Source organism: Ranitomeya variabilis, chromosome 3, assembly GCF_051348905.1.
Source record: "Ranitomeya variabilis isolate aRanVar5 chromosome 3, aRanVar5.hap1, whole genome shotgun sequence".
Lineage (NCBI taxonomy): Eukaryota > Metazoa > Chordata > Amphibia > Anura > Dendrobatidae > Ranitomeya > Ranitomeya variabilis.
Window position 1 is genome coordinate 659293071 of NC_135234.1, and position 27923 is coordinate 659320993.

The window sequence follows — 27923 nt, forward strand, 5'->3', positions numbered from 1 at the left end:
ATGCTAAGTTTTCGGCACAGAAACCCTGTTTTTGAGGAGTCTTGAGATTTGGAGATTTTCCGCTTCCACAACTCCTTGAAAAGCTGTGTGTGCACGCAGTCTTAGGGAGTTCCTTAGAAGGCAGTAATAATTGTTGGGACTCTTCAAGACAAGGTTTTTCCTAGAGCGGTTGTATTTGCAAAAAAAAACTAAATGTCTTTATAGTAAATTCTAAATATACACTATGATTGGAGCACTCGAACATTTAATAAAGGTAGTTGTGGTTAAGTCTAAGTTTTTGGTAACTTCCGTGAAGCGAAGCCTCTCATTGCTGAATAAAGTCAGTGAAACACAGCAATTCCTGTATTAAAACTTATAAATTAATGCATGTCCTGGTAAAATGCATATATCACAAAATATAAGGTTTGGGGGTTTTTTGCATGACGTCTGCATTAAGGAAAAAAAAAAAAAAAAGGCAGCGCCCTTCAATGGATGCTGTACATCAGACAGAGTTCTAGAGTCTTTGATTTTTCTTCGAGTCAATTAGGTGGACACTATCCAAGTTACGGACACTTTCATAGATCTCTTGGCAACAGCTGAGCGTGAAAGTGACTTAACTAACGGGCTTACCTTGCTCCATTCTCTGACAAAAGGAACTATATTTATTCTAAGCAGGTTTGTTTTCCAACTCACTGGCCACCAACAACGTGTCACCAGGACACAACCGCCTGAACATCCTGTTCTTATCTAAACAGTCTTTAATATACTGGACTGAAAGTAGTACTAAAGAATTCAGACTTGGAAACCCAATTATATGCCTACCATGTATGAACAATGGATTTGGGATCTTTAGAAATACAATTTAGCAGGAACTTTCACATGGTACCATGAAGACATCAGTAGATGTTGATAGCTGACTTTTTTTCAGGATTAAGTCCAGTGTGTATGGTGGCCTTTAGGCTGAAGCAGTAGACACTTAATGACACATTTTTAACTTTTTCAGTAATTGAACTTCTCCTTGATTGTGTACAAATATGGATTTCGGGATTTTCCAGTTCCTATTGGTTTAGTGATTAGATCCATATGATGGGCCAGAAATTTCTATAAGATGCACATTCCATTTCTGTGCCCCATATCCATTTCCAAAAGGCGGGTCCACCCCCACACTCCCTACCCTGCCTGGTAAGGTTTAGAGTAGAAGAGATGGCCATGCATGTACCCCCCTCTCTAAATTAACTTTTATAGAAACAGACATGCTTGCTTTCCAAATCAACAGATAGAGGGTGCAGGAAATTGATTTATTCTGCCTTGTTTCTACTTTATCCATTAAAATATGTGTAGATGTCTGTATATTAAAGAACTATTATGCTTGATATTTTTTTAATCATATGTTATAGTTTGATATTTCCTTTAAAATAACCCTTTATGCCCCAAACAGAGGTCTGCAGAATTCTGATTGCAAGTCTTATCTGTATTTCCATGTTCAAACCAAATAAATGGTAGCCATAACTTGCAGAGCCATCCACGTGACAGTGTGTCCTTTTCAAGGTAGCCAGTTAGCTATGCTTTGCAGCACTAGTCTTTGGTTCATGGTACGACTCACAATATCAGGGCAATTTGGCCACTGGAGTTTAATCTCTTCTTCACATGATTATCCTTTTTTAAAAATTCACATCCTTTTTTCCCCCAATTACTACTAATAAAAAAATTACACTTTAACATTTCAATAACTGCAAGTTACACACTACCAGATCATTCTTTTCTCTGAGACTTATGACGGTGTGTAAAAAGAAAAATCTTGCCCACTAATACATTACAAAACTAATATATGGAACCAACCCATTTAATATACAACAGACAATTATATGTAAACTTTGTGAACGGTGTAATGACGCACAGCTCAAAGGTCTACTTATAAAAATGCCAACAAGTTGTAAGAATTCCACCACACCCTATTTGTAATCAGAAAAATGTACAAAGGCCAAAATCTGAAGGGTATTCCATACCGTCAGGAACACTTGATTTCCATGTAAAATATAGAACTCAGGATTACAAAAATACACAGATCAAAAAAAACAAAAAAACAGAACTCTAAAATAGCACATCCTAGATATAACAATGAAATATTCCAGTTGAAAATATTTATTCATTACATAGTGGAATGCGTTGAGAACAATAAAAAAAAAAAGATCAATATTAATCAAAATTAATATCGCATGGAGGTCTATATTTGGAATAATACTAAATATCAAATTGGAAAATTAAATTACAGGCTAATCCAACTTCAGTGAAAATGCCTCAAGACAAGGAGATTATGCTCAGTAGCGTGTGTGGCCTCCACATGCCTGTCTGACCTCCCTACAATGCCTGGGTATATTCCTGATGAGGCTGTGGATGTTCTTCTGAGGGATCTCCTCTCAGACCTGAATTAAAGCATCAGTCAACTCCTGGACAGTCTGTGGTGCATGCTGGAGAATGGAACGAAATATGATGTTCCAGATGTGTTCGATTGGGTTCAGTTCTGGGGAATGGGCAGGCCAGTTCATAGCATTAATGCATTCATGAATGTAGGAACTGCTGACACACTTCAGCCACATGAGGCCTAGCATTGTCATGCATGAGAAGGAACACCGGGCCCACTGCACCTGCAAATGGTCTGAGGATCTCATGCCGGTACCTCATGGCAGTCAGGGTACCTCTGGCTAGCACATGGAGGGCTGTGCGGCCCTCCAAAGAAATGCCTCCCCACACCATTACTGACCCACCGCCAAACCAGTCATGCTGAAAGATGTTGCAGGCAGCAGAACGTTCTACATGGCATTTCCAAATACTGTCACATGTGCTCAGTGTGAACCTGCTCTCATCCATGAAGAGCACATGTTGAATCTGCCAATGTAGAATCTGCCAATCTTGGTGCGCTCTGGCAGATGCCAATAGCACTGCACGGAGTTAGGCGGTAAGCACAATAACCACTTGTGGACGTCGGGCCCTCATACCACCCTCACCCTCATGGAGTGTTTCTGACAGTTTGACCAGACAGATGGATGTTAATGACTTGCTGGAAGTCATTTTACAGGGCGCTGGCACAACTCCTACTGTTCCTCCTTGCACACAAGGGGACGTAGCGGTCCTGCTGCTGGGTTGTTAACCTCCTGTGACCCCTTCCACGTCTCCTGGAGAACAATCAGTGTTGCTTCATAATGGGACAGGTTGATTTCACAGAAGTGTGATTAACTTGAAGTTACATTGTGTTGTTTAAGTGTTCCCTTTATTTTTTTGATCAGTGTATATTTATAAACGATACAGAAAGGTCTATATTAATATACACATTATATATAGACTAGACTTGGTGGTCTGGAACTATGACAGTTATCCAACATACTGATGAGCGAGCATGCTCGGATAAGGTGTTATCAACGACAGTAGCTGAAAATACTCAATTCGGGCATGAGCATGCTCGAAAAAAAAAATGCTTTAGTTACTGCCGTTGCAGGTCTCACAGCTGTAACACATGCAGGATTGTCTGTTTGTTAGGCCGGTTTCACACATCAGTGGCTCCGGTACGTGTGGTGACAGTTCTCACGTACCGGAGACACTGACTCACGTAGACACATTAAAATCAATGTGTCTCTGCACATGTCAGCGACTCAGCATGTTTTCACGGACCGTGTGTCCGTTTGAAAAACACGGAGACATGTCAGTGTTCGTGGGAGCGCATGTATCACATGGACCCATTAAAGTCAATGGGTCCGTGTAAAACACGAACCGCACACGGATGCTGTCCGAGTGCCGTCCGTGTGCCGTGCAGGAGACAGCGCTACAGTAAGCGCTGTCCCCCCAGCTTGTGGTGCTGAGGCCGCCATTCATTTCTTCTCTCCAGCAGCGTTTGCTGGAGAGAAGGAATGAAAAATCATTGTTTTTTTTATTTTTTTTGCGGTTGAAATAAAGTACCCTGTAACCAAGCCCCTCCCACCCCCTGTGCACATGCCCGCTGGAAATAAAATACTCACCCAGCTCCCTCGAAGCGTCCTCTCAGCGCCGCAGCTTGTCCTGTATGAGCGGTCACGTGGTGCTGCTCATTACAGTGATGAATATGCGGCTCCACTTCCCATAGGGGTGGAGCCTGTCTGCCGCACGTGTGCCACACTGATGTGCCACGTGAGCTCACGGACACGGATAACTCCGGTACCGATTTTTCCGGTACCGGAATTATCTGGACGTGCGAGACTGGCCTTAGGCAATCCCTGCATGTGTTGCGGCTGTCGAACAGCCGAGCGACAGATAGCGGTGATGGTGACTCGAGCATTTTTTTTTTTTTTTCCCGAGCAGGCCAAAAATATTTAATTAGGACACGAATGTGCTCAGATAACATGTTATCACAAAATTATTACCAAGGCCTACCTGGCTTCACATAGCATTAGAATATGTAAACATTAGGCAAACAAAACTAAAAAAATGGTAATGCGCTCATCTTATATTATGCTCTCTTCCGTTAAATTTTATGCCCTTTCCTGTGACATTATCCTCAAACTATATGCAAGAATCTAAGCCTACAGGAGCATCCACTCTTGGGCAAATCCATCCCCAAGTCCAGAAATGGCCTGACTTTTAGATGTTCTTACAATCACAGTGAAAGATCAAGGATGTTACACATCAACAACTAATTAAATCCATCCCTATGCAACATATCAGATAAGGTGATTCAAAATTATAGTATGGATATCCATAACACAAATGTATGAACATGAAGAGACACCATCTGAGTTTTATATACTACTAGTGTTCAAAGTGATTTCCATTGTTGCACATCAGATGTCTAGGTAGTCCAGTGCTATCCAGATGCGTGCCAGTATAGCCTCTTATATGGACACCACTGTTTCAATGGTGCACTGTCTCAGGTCATTAAATAATTAACAGCATGCACAATTTGCCTCCGAGAATTGGTTCGCACTCGCCCATTCAAGTCTATAGGTTCATAAAATAGAAATGGATGGGATACAAGTGTGGTCTGATTTTCAGACTGACTAAATGGAGAAAGTGTGAAAAAAAATGTATTCGCTCCACCTCCAACAAATATATGATCCTTCTCTGAACCGAGTCCCCAATTAACAATCGCAGGGTTTTTCTCAAATGGAGCGAAAACAGCAGTGTGACCTTAGCCATATAGTGAGTTCGTATTGGAGGATGTGTTGACAAGTAATTGGACAGAAGTTGACCACCGCCTAGACTTCACCAATGTGTCACCAACAGAAATCACCTTGAACATATGTAGTGTGTAGATACAATAGAATATCACTTATGCGCATACATTTGTGTTATGTTCTCTCAGTCATGAATACCAAGGCCATAACTTTGCATCATCATTGTTTAGTCACCCTGTACTCACCATCAAGATCTCCACCATAAAACGTCAATCAAATTCTACATCGGCCATGTCCCACATATATCCTGCTGCTCAGCTCTTTCTGTAAGTAAAGCATAGGTCACCTTTCTGTTTACCCATCTTACGTGGCAGAACGGAAGTCAGGAGAAATCTGTACATTCGACAGGTGGTAGTTCTGGATTTTGGACCCTCACCTCAGACTTAAGTCCCAGCGAGGAATACCCCTACGTTATATTTTCCATTCCAAAGATGGAGAAGGTACAGAATTTTACTGACGTACATCATTATAAACAACTAATTTTATCAGGAGTGTCCTGGCAGCAAAAACTGAAGACATAAGGGGAAAAAAAACAAAAAACAATCACTATGCACCACAATCCAAGAGGACCGCAGAATACAGCCAACCAAAGCTCAATTTCCGTGATCTTTATTTATTTTGAGGGGGTAGGGAAGGTTGTGATTCAGATAACAGTCGTATAGCAGAGATTGGTTTTACACATATATTCAGCTTTGTTTTTCCCCTTGTTATCACATCACCTTCTGGTTACAAGTTATCAGATGTGACACATACTTATATGTACAAGTGGTGTTGACAGGAATAGTAAGGAGGCACCCAGAATGGATCTGCGCTAATCACTAAATCTACATGTACAACTTAGAAGGCTTTGCTTTTCCTACAGCAATGTGATATTCTGCAAGTCCCAATAAGATGGATGGCAAAGTTGCAAAAAATTCTGTGACAGATCTTCCGTGTCTAGAACATGCCTTTAAAAGGAGTTATTAAAACCACACACAAGCAAACTCAGTTAGAGACTCCCATGGTCCACCATCAGTATCCTCTTTATCCCCCCTCGGTGTTCGACACATGACCACAGAAGCTAATCAGTGGCTCAAGTAATAACACATTGGTCACGAAATGAAAGAGCAATAGAGGGGACCACCTGGGGGCCTGGGTAGGGGGCTTAAGGGAGAAGTAGGAGAGTACATAAATGTGTTTTAACATTATGTCTAGCAAATTGTCTCTTCAGAGAGGAAGAGGACTAGAACTTTAGTGCCACGTATGGGAATTAGCAATCCTAGAAGTCAATATCGAGCCTCTAACGAGCCTTGTCATATGTCTTGGGATAAAATCCCAAACCATAATCTCAATTTGCATATAATATTTTGGGGTAATGCCCCTCGTCAGTGCAAAGTGTGAGATTAGCCTTCATAGGGAAGAGATGGCACAATGGAACCCACCCCCTCTTCTGTTCACTGCGAGCACATTATATATGTATACCATGCACAGAGAATAAATTTTTTAAGTGTACCTTTCTTTTCATAGAAATCCAGAGAAAAAGCATGTTGTTGCTATCCTCTCCACCTGTTTTTGGTTTATGTAGTGTAATGTGTGCAGTTACTGTCAAAAGTTTCTTGCTCTATAACTTGCCAATCACGCTTTTTAAATGGTGGTTCCTCTTCACCAGCATTCTGTCAGCTACATAGGTGCTAGAACATCCTTTTCCTGGCTTCCCAGCAAGCACTCGGCCGGCCAGTATTCAATGCCTTGCCTAGTCTATACTGATAAATCGCCTCTCTGTTAAGACTGTATGCAATTCAATAGACACCAGACACTGAAATGTAAGCAGTCTTGGCATCCCTGCTAGACAAGACAAATATGCCGGGTGGCCAGTAATTTGGAGTACGGTAATTTTTATGTGGAGTATTACAGCCTTAGGCCACGTTCACACGTCCAGTAAGCATTAGGCCTGTTTTTTACATCAGTATTTATAATGCGAAACCAGGAGTGGGTGGAAAAATTACAGAAGTGGTGACGTGTTTCTATTATACTTATTCTTTGATAATTTCACACATACTGACCAAATAATGAACATGTGAACGAGGCCTAAAAGGAAGAGAAAGTGACTTGCATATTGGCCATTTATCACACTGTTAAGTGAGAAAAAGTTGTCTGAAATTATAGTGACAATTTAAAGGGAAGCTTTCACATCAGATAACGCCATTTAACTGCAGACATACGGTCAATCTGCAGATATATACGGTTAGAAACCTAGAAATATGGTCAACCTCAGTACTGAAAGTTTGGCTCCCAGGAGAAAAACGTGATTATTTATGTGCCATTTGTTGTGAGTGGCGGGTGTAAGCACGACCGAACACTTTGACAGCGGGCTCATGAGAGATATATACAGTTCCTTTTCTCCCGGATGCCGTGCTTTTGGTACAGCGGCCGGGCACCTTTATAACCTACAGATTAACCTTTACCTGCAGATTAATAGCATTGTCCGATGTGAAGCTAAGCGTTAAGCATATGAATAATCAAATATTGAGTTTAGGCACAATACAATAATGGAAAAAAAACAATGTATTAGAATTAATTTCACTTGTCTTTTATGTGTGTTGAAGAATTAGTGACCATAGTGCAAATATAGTCCCTCCCAGAATATAGACACGAGTACATTCACAGCAACCAACATCCGCATCGGTGGATGTTTAGTTTTCTACCTTTGGTTTAGTCTTTATAATGAATTAGAGGTGGGGGTTGGAGACATGACAAATAATTGGGGTAGGATGGGAGAGAGGACATTAAAAGTGTAATGACTTGGGGAGAGGACATGTAATCATAATGATTTGGGAGGTGCACAGTGATCGGGGTTGAAGACACAGGAGAGCGACTGGTAATGAATATGGGGAATTCGTATAGTGGCCAATTATATTTTTATTTTATGGGGGAAAAGTAGCTAAGTTAATAGGGTGCAAAGTTCTGGCTTATCATTTTTGAATAGTGAGTGGCACAATGGCTACTATATTAATGGTGTGGTCCATATTTCTATTCAGCGGGACAGTGTGGGGGATTTTTTTTATTCAAGAAACAAATGTGTAAATACATGAACTTTTTATTTTCAGGAGCATAGTGATCACTGTGGTAAACTCTGCGGCTTTAAGACTTCAACATGAAAGTGACAAAATGGCGCAGAAAATGGTTCTCTTAAAGATCATAGGATGTCATAGTTCTTGGCAGTGCGAGCCCTGTTTCCACAGGATAATTAGCTGCTGAGAATGATGATCTTTTGCGCTGCACAAGAGATCATTTCACCTGATGAAATAGCATTTTGCTTTCATCAGGTGATTGCAGCCCGTTTATACTAAAATATTATTGTGAAATGAGTGTTAAGAACTCTTGTTCATGATTATCCTTTAGTGCAAATTTAGTTGCAGAGAGATGGGAATAACTTTCTTGGCTGTAAAATAAACTTCTGTATTATGTACAGTGCCATCCCCTAGTATATAATGTCCTTTCCTTACATATAGCACAGTCCCTTATTACATAGCAGCCCCTCTTGTTATGTATAGAGCCATCACTTATTAAAAAGTATTCTCTTGTTATGTATTGCGCCGTCCCTTATCTCCTCTTATATACATTATATATACCCATCAATCACTATCCATTGTACATAAGGGAAATTATTTGGCACTTTGGGTGCTGCTCACTCTTTCTCCTTTCAGCTGCAGATGTGAACCACAGCACCTGTGTGTTCATCACATGACCTCCCAAAAATATAACATTACATGATAAAATGGGTTCTGGGTGGGTCCACTCACTCTAAAGTACCTTGGGTCTGGGCTACCTTTAATCTGCTCCTGATGGCACAAGTTTCCTCCCCTTCAGGTCATAAATTTAGAAATGACAATGTATCAGTTTTGGAGTGTTCCTTTAAAACATTACTCTACAAGTATACTATATATATGGCAGCACCCTAGTAATAATCACACCTTCAATTTGGACTTCCTGCTAATTTATTTATAAACAGGGTGTGGTGGCATTTTGTACTGACCAAGTATTTAATTGTTAATATGATATTAGGATTTTTATTTTGCTCTATGTTTTTCAGGTTTCCATTTGTGGACTACATTGAATTCACTAGACTATGTTGGACCTGCATGGGATTTTTTTTTCCTTTTTATAAACTGGTGAACCAGGGAAAGTGTGGGGGATGCTTATTCATATAAAGTATTTTTTTTGGTGTGAGATATTTTTTTGGATTACTGGGTTAATAATGGGGGTGTCTGATTGACATCTCTCCATTATTAACCAATGGGTTTGATGACAGCTGTATTTTTTGACAATTCACAACTGACATCAACCCAAACGACCATTTTCTGGACTGTCAATGCACCAGGGCAATCAGAAACAGCAAAGGAGAAGCGCCAGAATTGGGGCATCTAATGTGATGCTGTACTTCTGGGGAGGCTGCAGCTGTCCAATTATCATAGACCTTCCCAGCCTGATAAAGTCAGCTCATGGCTGTCTGCTTTACCTTTTCTGGTTATCCAAAATGGGCAGGACACCAAGTCATTTTTTTCAATTGTTTATTAGGTTAATACAATTACAGTAAGCTACACACGCAAGGCACTAATTACACTGGTTTACAGTGATCTTGGTGCCAACGATGTCTGAAAGGTTTTATATTAAGGTCAAGGTGCTGATGAAGAGTATGACTTTGTTTTTTTGCCAGATCGACTCTAGTTTTTGAGATATTTAATTAATTACAGTAGAATTCTGGCTTTAAAACGTTGCTTTTATAGTAATATAAGCCTACCGGTTGAAATATAAAATAATCTTATGGGATATTTCATTACCAAGACACTGTTAAAGAGTGCATTTGGGGAACGCATTATTTTCATGCATCAACTATCTCAATAACTAAAATGAATTCAACAAGAGTAGTGGGATTTTTTTAATTTATCACCCTTAAATTACTCAAAATCCATTCAAAAAAACCTTGGCACCAGAAAAAAAAAAAAAAAAAATGTTTCTTTTAGACCTTTGTTATGCATCTCTCAGATATCTATCAATTAGCTATTTACCAGATATCTATCTATATCTTTGCACATCTTTAAACGCCTAAACTTCTATTCCAGTATGTGTCACATGGACATCACACGGATGTCACACATGTGCGGTACATATAATCATTCTTGCTGTTGAAAAAAAAAAAAAACGGTCATGTGAAAACACAGATGTGTGCAGGCACATATATTATAATGAGAGTGCGAGTGAAAAATCACACCACATGTACTGGAAACACGGACGTGCGAAGGGACCCTAAAGGATGTAGGGTAAAGTCACAAACAGAGGTGTGTCCAATAGGTGGGAGCGAGATATGGCCCTGTTCCAACATTCGCAGTGGCTGTCAAATGGAGAATAGAGAAGTCAGTATTTATGGATTACTTATTAACCCCTTAACAACTTCCACTATGCATTAAAAAGACGGCTGTTATGGGGCCTTATTACCTCATCGGGAATGAGGGTATAGCGCTGCCTCACGGTTGAAATTCCTGCATTCGACAGCTGTACATGACAGCTGACATCCTGCAGTATTGGAGCTGATCGGGGGCTGATTAACCCCTTAAATGTCACTGTCAACCATTACAGTGGTATCCAATTTGTTAAAAGACCCTCTCTATGACAAGATCCCTTTCTTGTCGAGGGGGTCTTTTAAACTCCCCATGTATTCAAAGGGAGAGAGGCTTTTCTAGAAGCCTTGGCTACGCCTCATCCAGTTTTGGGACTTTGTCCCAGGTTGACGAAGAAGGCTCATCAACAAGGATATCTCTTGTTAAATGATGGGGGGAGGGAGCCTCTTTTTTCAGGTTTTTTCCATTCCCTCTGTATCAAGGGGCAGATCTTTGTTTAAAGGAATATACCTATGCCTCATTTGGTCCAAGCCTGCAAACAATGTCCTGAACTTATTTTTCGGGCTTGGACTTGACTATCCTCATCATGGTCATAACTGCCTTTACAAGTCTGTCCATCTGTTCTACAGGAAAACAGAGATGACCTGTGCTATCTGAAGAGGAGGAGGAATGGAATTAGTCGCCATCATTATTTGAAACACTAGGCACATCTAATCCCAGGTACCTAGCTCTTTTATTATTCGTCCCTTTAAAGGGAACCTGTCACCCCCAAAATCGAAGATGAGCTAAGCCCACCAGCATCAGGGGCTTATCTACAGCATTCTGGAATGCTGTAGATAAGCCCCCGATGTATCCTGGAAGATGAGAAAAAGAGGTTAGATTATACTCACCTGGGTGGGCGGTCCGATGGGCATTGCGGTCCGGTGCCTCCTATCTTCATAGGATGAGGTCCTCTTCTTGTCTTCACGCTGCGGCTCTGGCATACTTTGTCTGCCCTGTTGAGGGCAGAGCAAAGTACTGCAGTGCGCAGGCGCTGGGCCTCTCTGACCTTTCCCGGAACCTGCGCACTGCAGTACTTCACTCTGCCGTCAACAGGGCAGACAAAGTACGCCTGTGCCGGAGCCGCAGCGTAAAGACAAGAAGAGGACGTCATCGTAAGAAAATGGGAGGCCCCGGAACGGACCGCAGCGAGACCGCCCCTGGTTGAGTATAATCTAACCTCTTTTTCTCATCTTTCAGGTTACATTGGGGGCTTATCTACAGCCTTCCAGAATGTTGTAGATAAGTCCCCTGATGCTGGTGTGCTTAGCTCATCTTCGATTTTGGGAGTGACAGGTTCCCTTTAAGGACAGGCGCCAGCCGGGCCTTGGTACTTTCTGAACACGCCGGAGGCAATCTGGAGCCCTGCACATGCTGCTGTCTTCTTTCCTGGCCTGTGCGAGTGCCCGAAGAGCCATGCCAGAGCCAGCTATCCCTACCTGGGATACTGCTCACAAATGTGAGTCTCCCTGCCACTGTGGCACTTCCAGAGACCCCGTACTGGTTGAGGCAAGGAAAATACCACTGCTTGAACTGAACGACCAGGCCTGGAAAAATGGTTATCCATCTTTGATCTTAAGGTATGCCTGTAAGAGGTTCACTACAGGAAACCAACTGATGCATGGGAGAGGTGCTGCCCTTTTATGCCTTGAAGGGCAGATCCCCTCTCTCATGGTGCCTTCATCGGTGATTGATAAATCTGCATTAGGGTGGAGTCAGATGGCTGTATAAATTGGAACAAGTTCAGAATGCAGTGCATGGACTGGCCAGGAGTGCTCTCCCGGCCTGAGCATCACAGCTGTATAGAAACCCATGAAGCTGTCACGACTCTGGCCAGTCCGTGAACTGCGTTGCGATCCCAGTACAATTTATATGGCTGTCTCACTGCCCCCGTAGACAGGTTTTCAACCATTGTAGTGAACCATATTTTAATGTCCATGGGAACTCTACCACTGAACATTACTGAATGGAACCTACAATAGACTCCTGATACCTTAGTGCATAAAGTAAAAACTAGATGCACAAAGCATTTGATATTTAATATCGACAATATGAATGAGACAGAATAATTTTTGGTCTCCGATATGGCAAATATCCTTTTAAAAACTAATGCAATCAAGTTGAAAAACTCACACTGTCATTGTGAATGCTAAATGGAAAACAAATTGGGTCAGATTTACTAATGTGTTTGCATTTAGACCATGATGAAAGAGGCACCAAAATTTGGCGCAATGTCATATTTAAAAAAAAAAAAAAAAGCTGATGTCCGGTGTGTATGAAGCCTACAGCTTTTTCTTTGGCATGCACAGTCATGTTAAAAGTGGCAAAAAAAAGCAATGACAAGAGATAAAAGGTAACAGGATTTGAAGCCAAAGTCAATACTAAACTTCTCTAGAGCATTACACAAGGAGGAAGGATATTACAAGAAGGTCATTTGATCCTGCAAGTGTTGGATCTGAGAAGCAGAGCAATCATTAAGTTTACAAATTGACACTATATAGTGTTTACACGTCTACTTTTCCACTGAGCCTTGGGAAGAACCTAAAGGTACCTTCACACTAAACGATATCGCTAGCGATCCGTGACGTTGCAGCGTCCTGGATAGCGATATCGTTGTGTTTGACACGCAGCAGCGATCAGGATCCTGCTGTGATATCGCTGGTCATTGAACAAAGTTCAGAACTTTATTTGGTCGTCAGATCGCCGTGTATCGTCGTGTTTGACACCAAAAGCAACGATACCAGCGATGTTTTACAGTGGTAACCAGGGTAAACATCGGGTTACTAAGCGCAGGGCCGCGCTTAGTAACCCGATGTTTACCCTGGTTACCAGCGTAAAATGTAAAAAAAACAAACAGTACATACTCACCTTCGCGTCCCCCGGCGTCCGCTTCCCACACTGACTGAGCGTAAAGTGAAAGTGAAAGTACAGCACAGCGGTGACGTCACCGCTCTGCTGTTAGGGCCGGCGCTCAGTCAGTGAAGTGCGCGGCCCTGCGCTTAGTAACCCGATGTTTACCCTGGTTACCCGGGGACCTCGGCATCGTTGGTCGCTGGAGAGCGGTCTGTGTGACAGCTCTCCAGCGATCAAACAGCGACACTGCAGCGATCGGCATCGTTGTCGCTATCGCTGCAGCGTCGCTTAATGTGAAGGTACCTTAAAGCTCATCTAATAGAAGGGTTATTCTCTATATTTATGACATGGGTGAGCGGAAGGCAATGGAAACTTCATCACCGACTCCTCAGCTAAGCATGACCATCACATAAAGTTGGAGTTAACTTTTGTTGCAAGAAAAATAAAAAAAAATTATATATACACACATGAGGAAGAAGTCCTAGTGACTTCGAAACGCGTTGAGAAAAAATAAACCATCTTTTTTTTTTTTTTTTAAATCTTCAATACGTTTGGACATCCATCATTACAGCAGCGTGGATTTTAATCACGAAATTTCCAGATTGAATATTCTGACTAGCTCCTGAGCTGACCTTGTGGATCTGCAGCAGCTGTCAAAACTCTGATGAGTTTGCTATGCGATTTTTTTCTCAAATAACAGGTGAGTGCAATCTCATTGTACCCCGAAACTCTCCCTTGGATAAGACCCTATTTGTGCTTTTATTTTTCCTGTAGTTTTCTCTGGTACCAAAGTTACGGGTATAACACAAAAAAAACAACCTAATGTTATTACCATAAGGGCAATATTTGCGCTGTTACTATTTTTACACTAGCGAAATTATAATAGACCATTTCCAGGGTTCGGAGCGCCATCCTCTGACTGCGGTAACATTCCCCTAAATCACAGACTGTCTTCAGCTTTCTATCACAGGGGTCACACTGAACTCTGGAAACTGGCACCTTCTCTGGCAAACATTGACAATTAGTAGCGCTGTAATTGATGTCACGAAACCGTTTAGAGGAATGGAAATAGAACAATCAAGTAGTTAACATCTGTCATACAGCGAGGACGGAGAGTCCGGCAATAGCTCACACTCCGATTTCTCTCCTGTGTATTGTTTGTTTGCAAGGTGGTAGAGGTTGTACCTTGTTCTGGTAAAGTAGCGAGTATAAAAAGGTACTTTTTAAAAAGGGAACCTGCCATGTCCCTTGCAGGTTTAGGGGTTAATCTGCAGGTAAAAAGCGCTACAGTATTGAAAGCACGGATACCAGGAGAAAATTCACTTGATACCTTCCGAGAACCATGTGCCCCAATCGGCCAGTCACCGATCTGTATACAGTGAGCGGCAGCAGTATACCAGCACTTTGTTCTGTCTTCTGAGTGGTGAATGTAGCCGGCTCACCTCTATGACTGAAAGCTGGCGGCTGCCAGAAGAAATAAAGTTCATTTTATCTGCAGGTTAATAGAGTTTAGGCCCATCACTGGTCCCCTTTAAATAAGGAGAAAGTAGCAATGCTGGATTCTTTTTTTTTTTTGCTTTATCGATGGACATGGGATATTTTCTATCTTAATATTATTCAAGCAAATGAGATTGAGCTGCAATACCACACACAGCCAGGTGACAAGAGTGGCACTCTTTCTGGAAGGAAGCAGCCATTATTAAAAGCTAAACTATTGTTTAAATCAGGAAATCAGGCTTTTGGATTTTTTTTTCTGCCATGGTTTTTCTTATTTTTTCATATCACTATCATTATTAACAAACACAATTTGTAATCGTGCAGTGTTGACACCTGCCAATGCCAAAGAGACTCTTTGTAGACTAAGACTGTGTGCACACAAATGGTCACCCCCCCCCCCCCCCCCCGACATATTCCGCCTGGAATCCTCCAGAAAGAGAGCCACAAGAGCACCCCATAAAAGAAGTATAGTGCACAGCAATCTCAAAGCAACATGGCTGTGCACATATTCTGTCTGAGGTTTCTTCTTTTTAACTGCTTCATGGATCAGAATCCCTAATGTGGTTAAAAGAAGTGACATGCTCACTCTCCACAGTATGGCATAAAAGGTGCCAGCAGCGGCGCCACCACAAGGACAACAGCTAAATCGATTGCGAAGCTGCCACAGGGAAATGACCGACTTGGCATTGCCTAATACTTCAGGATTACAGTGACTCTATACAAAACCGATAACACAGGATCCTCCAAACATCATAGCCCATGTCATAGCAGGTCCTGCTCCTCTTCACACTGACATTTGCACATGCTCAGTAGAGTCTGTACATTATGGCTTTGTACATATATTGTTTCCTGAAATAATGGGTAGTTAGAGTCTTTAAAAAAGAACCTAAAGGCCAGTGTGAAAAGAGATAGTAAGATTTTCATTTTTAATACAAATTAGGATTTAGATAATTTTCTGATGATACATTCCTTTTTAACCTTATAGAATCCTTTTAGATATCTTCCACCATAGACTAGATCTTTTGTTTAGACTACCTATATACCACAGGTTTGGGATCAGATAGGAGAATAAGGCCATGTAATGGGCTGATAATCACTGATACATAAAAGTCACAGGGAGCGGATCTTCGAAAATGTCATCATTTGAGACATTCTAAAAGCAGAGATCAACAGACAGAGATCCGTCTTTTGTCCTCTTGGAAACTACAAGAAAAATCATGAGCTATAATACATATAACATATACAGTGGGTACAGAAAGTATTCAGACCCCTTTACATTTTTCACTCTGTTTCGTTGCAGAAATGTTGTAAATTCATAAAAGTTCATTTTTTTTCACATTAATGTGCACTCTGCACCCCATCTTGACTGAAAAACAGAAATGTAGAAATTTTTGCAAATTTAATAAAAAAAGAAAAACTGAAATATCACATGGTCATAAGTATTCAGACCCTTTGCTCAGACACTCATATTTAAGTCACATGCTGTCCATTTCCTCGTGATCCTCCTTGAGATGGTTCTACTCCTTCATTGAAGGCCAGCTGTGTTTAATTAAACTGATAGGACTTGATTTGTAAAGACACACCTGTCTATATAAGACCTCACAGCTCACAGTGCATGTCAGACCAAATGAGAATCATGAGGTCAAAGGAAATGGAATAGGAGCTCAGAGACAGAATTGTGGCAAGTCACAGATCTGGTCAAGGTTACAACAGAATTTCTGCAGTACTCAAGGTTCCTAAGAGCGCAGTGGCCTTCATAATCCTTAAATGGAAGAAGCTTGGGACTACCAGAAGTCTTCCTAGACCTGGCCATGCAGCCAAACTGAGCAATCGTGGGAAAACAGTCTTGGTAAGAGAGGTAAAGAAGAACCCCAAGATCACTGTGGCCAAGATCCAGAGATGCAGTAGGGAGATGGGTGAAAGTTCCACAAAGTCAACTATCACTGCAGCCCTAAACCAGTCGGGCCTTTATGGCAGAGTGGCCTGACGGAAGGCTCTCCTCAGTGCATGACATATGAATGCCTGCATAGAGTTTGCTAAAAAACAAAAACAAAAAAAAAAAAAAAAACACACAAAGGACTCCCAGACTATGATAAATAAGATTCTCTGGTCTGATGAGATGAAGATAGACCTTTTTGGTGATAATTCTAAGCGGTATGTGTGGAGAAAACCAGGCACTGCTCATCACCTGCCCAATACAATACCAACAGTGAAACATGGTGGTGGCACCATCATGCTATGGAGGTGTTTTTCAGCTGCAGGGACAGGATGACTGGCTGTAATTGAAGGAAACATGAATGCGGCCAAGTACAGAGATATTCTGGATCAAAACCTCTTCCAGAGTGCTCTGGACCTCAGACTTGGCCGACGGTTCACCTTCCAACAAGACAATGACCCTAAGCACACAGCTAAAATAACAAAGGAGTGGCTTCAGAACAACTCTGTGACCATTCTTGACTGGCTCAGCCAGAGCCCTGACCTAAACCCAGTTGAGCATCTCTGGAGAGACCTGAAAATGGCTGTCCACCAACGTTCACCATCCAACCATGACGGAATTGGAGAGGATCTGCAGGGAAGAATGGCAGAGGATCCCCAAATCCAGGTGTGAAAAACTTGTTGCATCATTCCCAAGAAGACTCATGGCTGTACTAGCTCAAAAGGTGCTTCTACTCAATACTGAGCAAAGGTTCTGAATACTTATGACCAAGTGATATTTCAGTTCTTTTTTAATAAATTTGCAAAAATTACTACATTTCATTTTTTTCAGTCAAGATGGGGTGGAGAGTGTACATTAATGAGAACAAAATTAACTTTCTGAATTTACCAAATGGCTGCAATGAAACAAAGAGTGAAAAATGTAAAGGGGTCCAAATACTTTCCGTCTCACTGTGTGTGAGTTTTTAAAGCCATTAATAGAGAAAACTTACATACAGCTGATGTTACGCGTGACCGGGCTTGCTGATCTGCTTAGCTTTATAATGGGATGCAGCTCCGCTGGTTCTTTGCTCGTACAGTATACAGCACATTTACACCTGCTGCTCACTGATCCAGATTCTGGTGTATCTGAAGCCATATAAAGCAACACTGCCGGCAAAGGGTGTACCTTATGTCTTGTCTAATGTCAGGCCTGAGGGGTGGATGCATGACGCAGGGACTCTCTCTTTTATGTTCATAGAGTCCCTATCTCATGCACTGTCCCTTCAACTCTTACATAACACGCAGGACTCCAATTTTGTCAGGTGTGTTTCTAAAACAAACTTCCAGCACAGGTCTCATCCCCAGGGCCCTGCACTAAGAATAAAGTGTATCTTTAAAAGGGAATCTGTCAACAGAATTTTGCTCTCTTATTACCTGATATAGTGCCAGAGACTGATTCCAGCGATGTGTCACTTACTGGGCTGCTTGCTGTCATTTTAATACGATCACGGATATATCTGCTGCAGATCTAGCAGTTCTCTGAATGCTGTGCCCTCTATAACCCCGTCCACACCACTGATTGTGTACACTATGCATAGGCAGAAAGCTGCCCATCAGTGGTGTGGGCAGGGGTATACACTAGTATACTAGTCCTCAATATAAAATTCACTGTTTTATCAGCAAGAGATTATCAAAACTTTTTCTTGCAAGATTTGGAGCTAATGACTATACGCTCAGTTCATTTTTTTTATGTTTTGGGATACGCTAAATAAATAAATTCTTGCAAATTTTGCCTTCTTCTCAAAAGAATGAGTTTTACCAGTGTATGTTATCTTAGTGAAGTGTCAGACAGCCGTATAACTCAGACGAGGATCGCAATGCAATGCTCGGACTGGCTGTTGGCGCTCCTGACCTGAGCATGACATCTGCGTTGCGATCCTCGTATACGGCCGTCTGACTCTTCACTTTTACTAAGAATGAACAATACAGGATAAAGTTCAACATCAATGAATCAAAAATTTAAGTCAACAAATGAAAACATACAAGTGACACAGCAACAATTTATGTGTCATCTTACTATATTTGGCAGTGGTCCATAAAGCTCGGGTATGTTCTCATCTGCTTTGGAGGATCAATTAGGAACCTTCATTAGAGGATTCATTTAAAAAAAACATGGAAAAATAAAGTGCAGCATATTGCGCTTTCCCCCCTCCCCCAGTAAAATGTTGGAACCCATAACAGAAGACTTGACAGACCCCATCATAGTTCATGTGGCCCATCAGGAGAAGGGTCATGTGACGGATTAATCATTGCAAATAATTCTGTTTTTTTATGTCCTCGAGACAGAAGAAAAAAAGCAGAATTCTAAACACCGATGTGAATCAAGTGTTAATGTTATTGATTTGGGGATGATCATGTAAAAATATTGTAAACTAGATGGCAGCCCGATTCTAAAGAATCGGGAGTCTAGAATCCATATATACTTTATTTATTCAAATGTAAGAATAATACAATTAATAAATAATAGTAAGAAAGAACAAAAAATGGCTGCACTCACCAGCTCTTGACAATTCTTGTTATTTAAGGTACAGTTACACAGGATCCATGAACATGCTTATGAGGGGAGTGATGAAAGACATCAGACAACAACTTTGCGTGTTGTGGCAAATGCCACAACAACGGTTCTTTGCTTAAGAACAATAATGTAAATAATAAATAATATGTATCAATAACTATGTATATTGGTATGTTCTATGACATTTTAAAATATTTCATTATTATGTGGAAAAGCTCTTAGTACCCATACTGGCGCATACTTGTGTGCCCATCAGGTATTTTCACAGTAAAATTTTCACGGGCGGGGCCCCTCGGCCTCCGATGTGGTGGGCGGGGCCCCTCGGCCTCCGATGTGGTGGGCGGGGCCCCTCGGCCTCCGATGTGGTGGGCGGGGCCCCTCGGCCTCCGATGTGGTGGGCGGGGCCCCTCGGCCTCCGATGTGGTGGGCGGGGCCCCTCGGCCTCCGATGTGGTGGGCGGGGCTCCTCGGCCTCCGATGTGGTGGGCGGGGCTCCTCGGCCTTCGATTTGGTGTGTGCTCTGCCTGGGGCCCCTGTGCTCTGCCTGGGGCCCTGTGCTCTGCCTGGGGCCCCTGTGCTCTGCCTGGGGCCCCTGTGCTCTGCCTGGGGCCCCTGTGCTCTGCCTGGGGCCCCTGTGCTCTGCCTGGGGCCCCTGTGCTCTGCCTGGGGCCCCTGTGCTCTGCCTGGGGCCCCATATGCTGCCTGGGGCCCCTGTGCTCTGCCTGGGGCCCCTGTGCTCTGCCTGGGGCCCCTGTGCTCTGCCTGGGGCCCCTGTGCTCTGCCTGGGGCCCCTGTGCTCTGCCTGGGGCCCCTGTGCTCTGCCTGGGGCCACTGTGCTCTGCCTGGGGCCACTGTGCTCTGCCTGGGGCCACTGTGCTCTGCCTGGGGCCCCTGTGCTCTGCCTGGGGCCACTGTGCTCTGCCTGGGGCCACTGTGCTCTGCGTGGGTGTAGGACACTGGTGACGTCACTTATCTCCGGACATTAGCTCCGGACATTAGCTCCGGACATTAGCTCCGGACAAAGCCACGGAAGTTGGCACAAATTGCAGGAAGTAGTATTCTAGGCAATTATATATTAGATAGAGGCTATAATTGCACGAAAAAGTAGTAATTGGTTCCAAGACTTCAAAATATGGGAGCAAAATAAATACATTATAGATAAATAGAGATAAAGCAAGTCCTTACATATTTCAGACGGAAGGAACTGCTGAAAGCTTAAGGGTATGCGTCCACGTTCAGGATTGCATCAGGATTTGGTCAGGATTTTATGCAGGTAAAATCCTGAATAAATCTGCACCTGAGGTCACTGGCAGGTCACCTGCGTTGTCCTTGCGTTTTTTCTGCAATGTAAGGACACGCCGCATGTGCGTTTCCGCGGGTCTGCCACATGCATCTTTTAATGCATAGTGGAGACGGGATTTCATGAGATCCCCTCCACTATGCTGTAACATCTGGACACTGCGTTTTTGACGCTGAGGCTCAACGCTGCGTCAAAAACGCAGCGTTTCCTGAACGTGGAAACATACCCTTAAAAGCATATTTCAGTGTATAGATGGTAATTACTACTTTGGCTGGGTCCGATTGTTGGGACCCTCACTGATCACCAGTTCAGGGCACGTTTATCTGGAATATCTGTGCACATGCTCCATTGATATGACATTCATTCTCTATGGGACCACCGGAGAAAGCTGGGTATAGCGCTTCAGCAGTCTCATATAGAATGAATGGAGCAGCGGTAAAAGCCAACGCACTGACGATCCATTCTAATTGATCGTATTTTCGGTCCAAGCATGATCCGAGAAAACATCGGCTCACACTCAGACCGATGTTATTCTAAGGGGCCGTACAAGTGTCCGATATTTTCCTTGGACATAAACTGCAAGAAAGGCCTTGGAAAAACTATTGTAACCTAAATATTCCAGGGTTTCAGAGAAAGACATATTTTAAAAGCTGCCTGAGTCAAAGTCGCGCAAGAGACTAGTTGGATAGGCGGGTCCCTGGTGGCTTGTCCCCACCTGCTGCTCTGGATTGACAGGTCTGTATAGATAGAGACCTGTCAATCCAAGGTAGCGGGCAGGGAGAAGTCGCCGGAGACCAGTCTGGATGACTAGTATACAGCGCGGCTTGACCCTCAGCAGCTATTAAAGTATGTCTTTCTCTAAGATATGGGCAGAACATTGGCTCAGTGGTTAGCACTGCAGCTCTGGGGTCCTGGGTTCAAATCCCACCAAGGACAACATCTGCAAGGAGTTTGTATGTTCTCCCCGTGTTTGGGCGGGTTTCCTCCAGGGTCTCCAGTTTCCTCCCACATTCCAAAGACATACTGATAGGGAATCTACACTGTGTTCCAAATTATTATGCACAAAGAGTTTAGGAGTGATAAGGTTAGAATTTTTTTTGTTTGTCATTTAAACTCATTGATGGTGATGTGTGTCAGGGCTCTTTATATCACTGAAAGCAATTGCAGATACCTGTGCAAATTAGTTTGGCAGGTGTGTCCAAATAAAGGCAAGACTACTTAAGAAGGCTGTTCCACATTATTAAGCAGCCTACATTTTTGGCCAAAATGGGAAAGAAAAAGGATGTGTTGGCTGCTGAGAAGCAATAAATTGTGGAGTATTTAGGTCAAGGCATGACTACAATCAACATTGCCAAGACACTTCATCGTGATCATCGCACAATCAAGAAGTATGTAGCTGATTTCCAGCACACACGTGTGCGCGCTGATAAGGAAAAATTGAGGACTCTTTCCAACGGGCAATTGCGTAAGGTTAAAAGAGCAGCTGCAAAAATGCCTTGTCATAGCAGCAGGCAAGTTTTTGAAGCTGCTGGTGCCTCCAACGTCCCCAGAACAACAAGATGCAGGGTCCTTCAGAGGTTTGCAGCTGGGCGTAAGCCATCCTGTTGACCACCTCTATCCACAGCACACAAGCAGAAACGGCTGCAGTGGGCCAAACAATACATGGAGACTGACTTCCAAACTGTTTTGTTCACCGATGAGTGCCGTGCAACGCTCGATGGTCCAGATGGAAGGAGTGGAGGATGGCTGGTTGATGGACACCCCATGAAAACACGGCTAAGGCCGGTTTCACACGTCAGTGGCTCCGGTACGTGTGGTGACAGTTTTCTCACGTACCGGAGACACTGACTCACGTAGACCCATTAAAATCAATGTGTCTCTGCAGATGTCAGTGATTTTTTTGCGGACCGTGTGTCCGTTTGCAAAACACGGAGACATGTCAGTGTTCGTGGGAGCGCACGGATCACACGGACTCATTAAAGTCAATGGGTCCGTGTAAACATGTACAGCACACGGATGCTGTCTGTGCGCCATCCGTGTGCGTTTTTCCTGTCATAGGGTTAAAATTGTAAAAATTGTTGCAATACACGGACACACGTACAGCACACAGACCTTAAAAACGTTCTCACGGACATCACACGGATCCCACGCGGATAGTCTACGTGAGCACACAGACACGGATAACCGTTTTCTCCGGTACCGGAATTATCTGGACGTGTGAGACTGGCCTAAGGCGCCAACAAGGAGGAGGTGGAGTAATGTTTTGGGCTGGAATCATGGGGAGATTGACGACTGGAAAATAACAATGACTGCAATTCAGATAGGTAATTTAGAGAAAATATGAGGAAATATTATTTGCATAATAATTTGGAACACAGTGTAGATTGTGAGCCTCAATGGGGACAGCGATGATAATGTGTGCAAACTGTAGAGCGCTGCGGAATAAATGGTGCTATATAAGTGAGTAATAAACTGCAGCCTTGCAGCGCTGGGGTCCTGGGTTCAAATCCCACCAAGGACAACATCTGCAAAGAGTTTGTATGTTCTCTCTGTGTTTGCGTGGGTTTCCTCCGGGCACTCCGGTTTCCTCCCACATTCCAAAAGACATACTGATAGGGAATTTAGATTGTGAGCCCCATTGGGGACAGCGATGATAACGTCTGTAAAGCGCTGCGGAATATGTTAGTGCTATATAAAGATTATTATTATTATTATTAAATAAATGCTGCAGATTTTCAGAGTCTATTCAGCCAGTGCCTGATACATGCTGCGTAATCCGCAGGCAGCATGTATCAGCTGACAGGTTCCCTTTAAGACCAGAGTTAATTGAACTTGTAATTGTACTAGTTTTATCAGTTTTATCAGTTTCTGGGAACAACTAGGGCTATGTGCACACGTATTTTTTAGGGCTGCGGATTTTTCCGCAGCAGATTTCAGAAATACGCAGGTAAAAGGCACTGCGTTTTACCTGCGGATTTACCGCGGTTTTTATGCGGAATTTGTGCGGATTCCACCTGCAGATTCCTATAGAGGAGCAGGTGTAAACCGCAGCGGAATCCGCACAAAAAATTGACATGCTGCGGAATGTAACCCGCAGCGTTTCCTCCGCAGCATGGGCACTGTGGATTGCGTTTTCCATAGATTTACATGGTATTGTAAACGCATGGAAAGCTGCTGCGGACCCGCAGCAAAATCTGCAACGTGTGCACACAGCCTAAATCTGCTCTGATTCAGTTGATACAGTTTCTATATAAAATTTGAGAATGACAATTCAGTGGTCAGAGATTGAGATATTCTCTATATACGGTATTTCGTTAAGGGCCCTAGAAGACTTTGTTGTCAATCCCAGAGCGAGTTTTCCTGGTGACCATATTAGTTGCCCCCTGGTTAGATGAAAGAGATTATATATATATATATATAATTTATTTTCATTCACTTTTTTTTCTTTTTTTTTTAAAAGGAAATGTAGTGGAGACTATCAGTTCAGATCATCTGATGGATTGATATGCGTCATAATAGGAAGGAGGGTAGATTGATACTCTAGAAAAACTGGTGCGGTAGCCACTAAACGAAAAAAGAAAAAAAAAAGTTCCACGTCAGAAGGACGAAAAACCCATTTGGGTGTGAACCGGATAAAAGCATAGCACAGTTTCTACAGTTACTATGCATTGTATGGTAACCCCAAGACGTGAGTCAGACTTATATATAACTTAGAATGAACATTTATCCATTAATAAAGATTAACGTTATTATACAAATTTACCATAATATTGACATCGATGATAATATATCCCTACATTTCAGTAGCTCACAGTTAGGAAATAATGGGGATAAAAAAAATCATTAGTAATTCCCACCAGTTACAGGTAACAGTTCAGTGTAATGCGTAGTTGAAATAATAATTATTGAAAAATGTAAAGTTCGTCGCTGTAAATCTGCCTCTAAGAACGCATGACACTTAGTGACTATACACACTATCCTCCGCAATAGACGGTTTTCATATGGTATGAAATGATATTGGAAATTTTCTACACTGACCGGCAAAAGTATACACACATACAAAAGCAGATCGTCTTTGGCAGATAAATGCAAAAAAATAAATAAATTAAAAAAAAAAATAATAATATGTACACAAGTATACACTCAATCTAAGAAACTAAATATATAAAAAAAATAAAAGGGTGTCACAAAACTTTATAGAAGTTTCTGTAGATTTCTAATTAATGATGGTTCATTTCTTAAGAGCAGATGTAAGCGCCACACTACTTTCCAGACTGTAAGCTGTATAGTTTCCATAGGCAGGTCAGTATATTATGAGCTGTTCCCTAAGACATGCACATTGTACCCTTCTGTTACAAGCTATTAAGTTCAAAGTCACCAAAGAAGCAACAGCACAATGTGTCTGGCACAGGGCACTGGCTGGGGGTCAGCTTACCTTTTGTCCTGAGGTGCTTGGCACTGGGGGGGCAGCACTGGCAGCCCCCAGGATGGCTGGAGCAGAAGACTTGTGAGCTGACAGTTACTTGTAATGCTGCTTCAGATCTTTAACCAGACTTAAATCATTCAGGAAATGATCTGCTGCTAGTAAGAAGGAGGGTGCAGCCAGCAGCAGCAGCTCAGGAGGAGGACCTGAGAGAAAGACAGGCTACAAGGAGGCAGGAGACAAAGCATTACCTGCACAGGAGGAGGGAGAGGCTGCCGAACAGGTGTATCCTAGTGGGAGGCAGGACAGCTCCTCCCGGTCCTAGAGCCGGCCTCACTAGTGACTGGGACATGCCACAGACGTGTGTCACTGCTCCTCTGCCCGTGTCTGGCTGAAGGGTCACCTCACCTCATTTACTGTGTACAGGAATACTAAGGGTAAGTTCACACTAGGCAGTTTTTCAGTGGTTTCCCTCTTTTTTTCTTGCTGCGGTTTTGTCACGCTAAATTTGTCTCTTGTACATGCTGATAAAGTTTAATGTTGAAAAAAAAAGTCCTATAGAATCAGGTTTTGGCACAAAAAAACGCAACAAAGCATGATACCTGTGCTTTTGTTGTGGATTTTCAACACTTTTTTTTTACCACCCATTCATGTCAATTGGTGAAAAACGCTGAAAGATGTGACATGCTCTATTGTCCAAAATACCAGGCAAAGCACAAAATACTCACGACAAAAAAAATCAATGTGTGCATGAGATTTCTGAAATCTCATAGATTTTGCTGGTACTGTAAAACATAGCTGAAATTTGCATAAAAAAGCTGCAAAAATGCCTAGAGCGAACTTAGCTTAAGGCTGCAGGTATTTCTATGCAGCCACAAGCTCCGGTCCCGAGTGCCGGCGGCAGTGTCGGGTATTGGTGCACGAGTTTCTCGCATTGCACTCGCAAGGGTGACCCCGGCCTAAGACTTGCTGTGTAATGATGAAGTTCTGGGCATATTCGGTTTCTGGGTTTTTTTCAGCATCATAAGAGCACACATCAGATAAAACACAGAATTCCAAACAGTCTCTACACTTGGCAATAATAATTTATATATTCACAGCACAAGGATTATACAGTGCTGTCATTGATCTGAATACCTAGAACCTTACTACTATCACATCTCACATACAAGCCTGCAATAACCAGGGGACGCTCCAAAAAACACCTGTGATTATATGGCTGAAATCACTAAAACAATTTAAAGGTACCTTCACACGAAACGACATTATAACGATATCGCTAGCAATCCGTGACGTTGCAGCGTCCTCGCTAGCGATATCGTTTCGTTTGACACGCAGCAGCGATCAGGATCCTGCTGTGATGTCGCTGGTCGCTGAATAAAGTCCAGAACTTTATTTGGTCGTCCGATCGCTGTGTATCGTTGTGTTTGAAAGCAAAAGCAACGATACCAGCGATATTTTACACTGGTAACCAGGGTAAACATCGGGTTACTAAGCGCAGGGCCGCGCTTAGTTACCCGATGTTTACCCTGGTTACTAGCGTAAAATGTAAAAAAAACAAACAGCACATACTCACATTGCGTCCCCTGCAGTCTGCTTCCTCCTCTGACTCAGCGCCGCAAAGTGAAAGTGAAAGCAGCACAGCGGTGACGTCACCGCTCTGCTCTCACTGTACGGCGCTCAGTCAGTCAGGAAGTGGACGCAGGGGGACGTGAATGTAAGTATGTGCTGTTTGTTTTTTTTAGATTTTACGCTGGTAACCAGGGTAAACATCGGGTTACTAAGCGCGGCCCTGCGCTTAGTTACCCGATGTTTACCCTGGTTACCAGGGGACCTCGGCATAGTTGATCGCTGGAGAGCGGTCTGTGTGACAGCTCTCCAGCGACCAAACAGCGACGCTGCAGCGATCGACATCGTTGTCGCTATCGCTGCAGCGTCGCTTCGTGTGAAGGTACCTTAAGGCTAGGTTCACACACAAGAGTCGCAATGAAGGGCTTGCTGGAGTACGATGCGTCAAATTCATTAAAGGGGTTCTCTGGGAATAGAAAAACTAAACAATTGATGGAAATGTCATTATAAATAATATCCTAAATACATTCGATTAGCAAATCTCAATTGTTTTGTCTAGGGAGGTAATCGGCAGGTACGGACTGGAGCTAAAATTCAGCCCTGGCATTTGAAATTACACAGGCCCATGTTGTCCCTGTCACCATGAACCAGATGTGGATATATAACTAATATTACCCTGGATGGAGGAAAGCAAGATTTTCTACACAACCAAAACTTCTAATGATACCTGTGGCTGCTGGGGTAAGTGACGGAGTCAGAGACAACTCTTAACAGTATGAGTGTCTTGAGAACACCGATTCTGCTAACAACGTAGCAGACAAGGCAGCCCACGACCAGGCAGGTCCTTCTGGAATTTTTTTTTTTTTACCTTCTGGCATTTGCCAGAATTGCCAGATGGCCAGTCTGGCCCTGGTAATCGTGATAGCATTAAAATGGCCACCGTCATGTTTCACTGAGAGGAACATGTGTGGTAGGGTCTCACAGAAAAAACAATAATAAGGGAGTTAACAATTTACTAATCTCACAGAGCAAAACCCTTAAAAAACTCTAAAAAAAATCTCTTTATTAACAATTATTTAAAATTAGTGCATGCAAAACCGTCACCAAGATAAACACTTGAAAAATATTTTTCAAGTGTTTATCTTGGTGACGGTTTTGCATGCACTAATTTTAAATAATTGTTAATAAAGAGA

General features: G+C 42.7%; 1 protein-coding gene across 2 annotated transcripts in view; it reads right to left on the reverse strand.

Annotated features, from left to right (window-relative positions):
- Window positions 1-25418, reverse strand: part of GALNT6 (polypeptide N-acetylgalactosaminyltransferase 6) — a 72424-nt gene extending 47006 nt beyond the window's left edge. Inside the window, exon 1 of one of the 2 annotated variants that reach the window (XM_077297830.1) lies at window positions 25174-25418. The gene's annotated coding sequence lies outside the window, so the exon portion shown is untranslated. The remainder of the gene's footprint in view (window positions 1-25173) is intronic. The other variant, XM_077297831.1, reaches the window with a different exon arrangement.
- Window positions 25419-27923: the final 2505 nt, after the last annotated feature.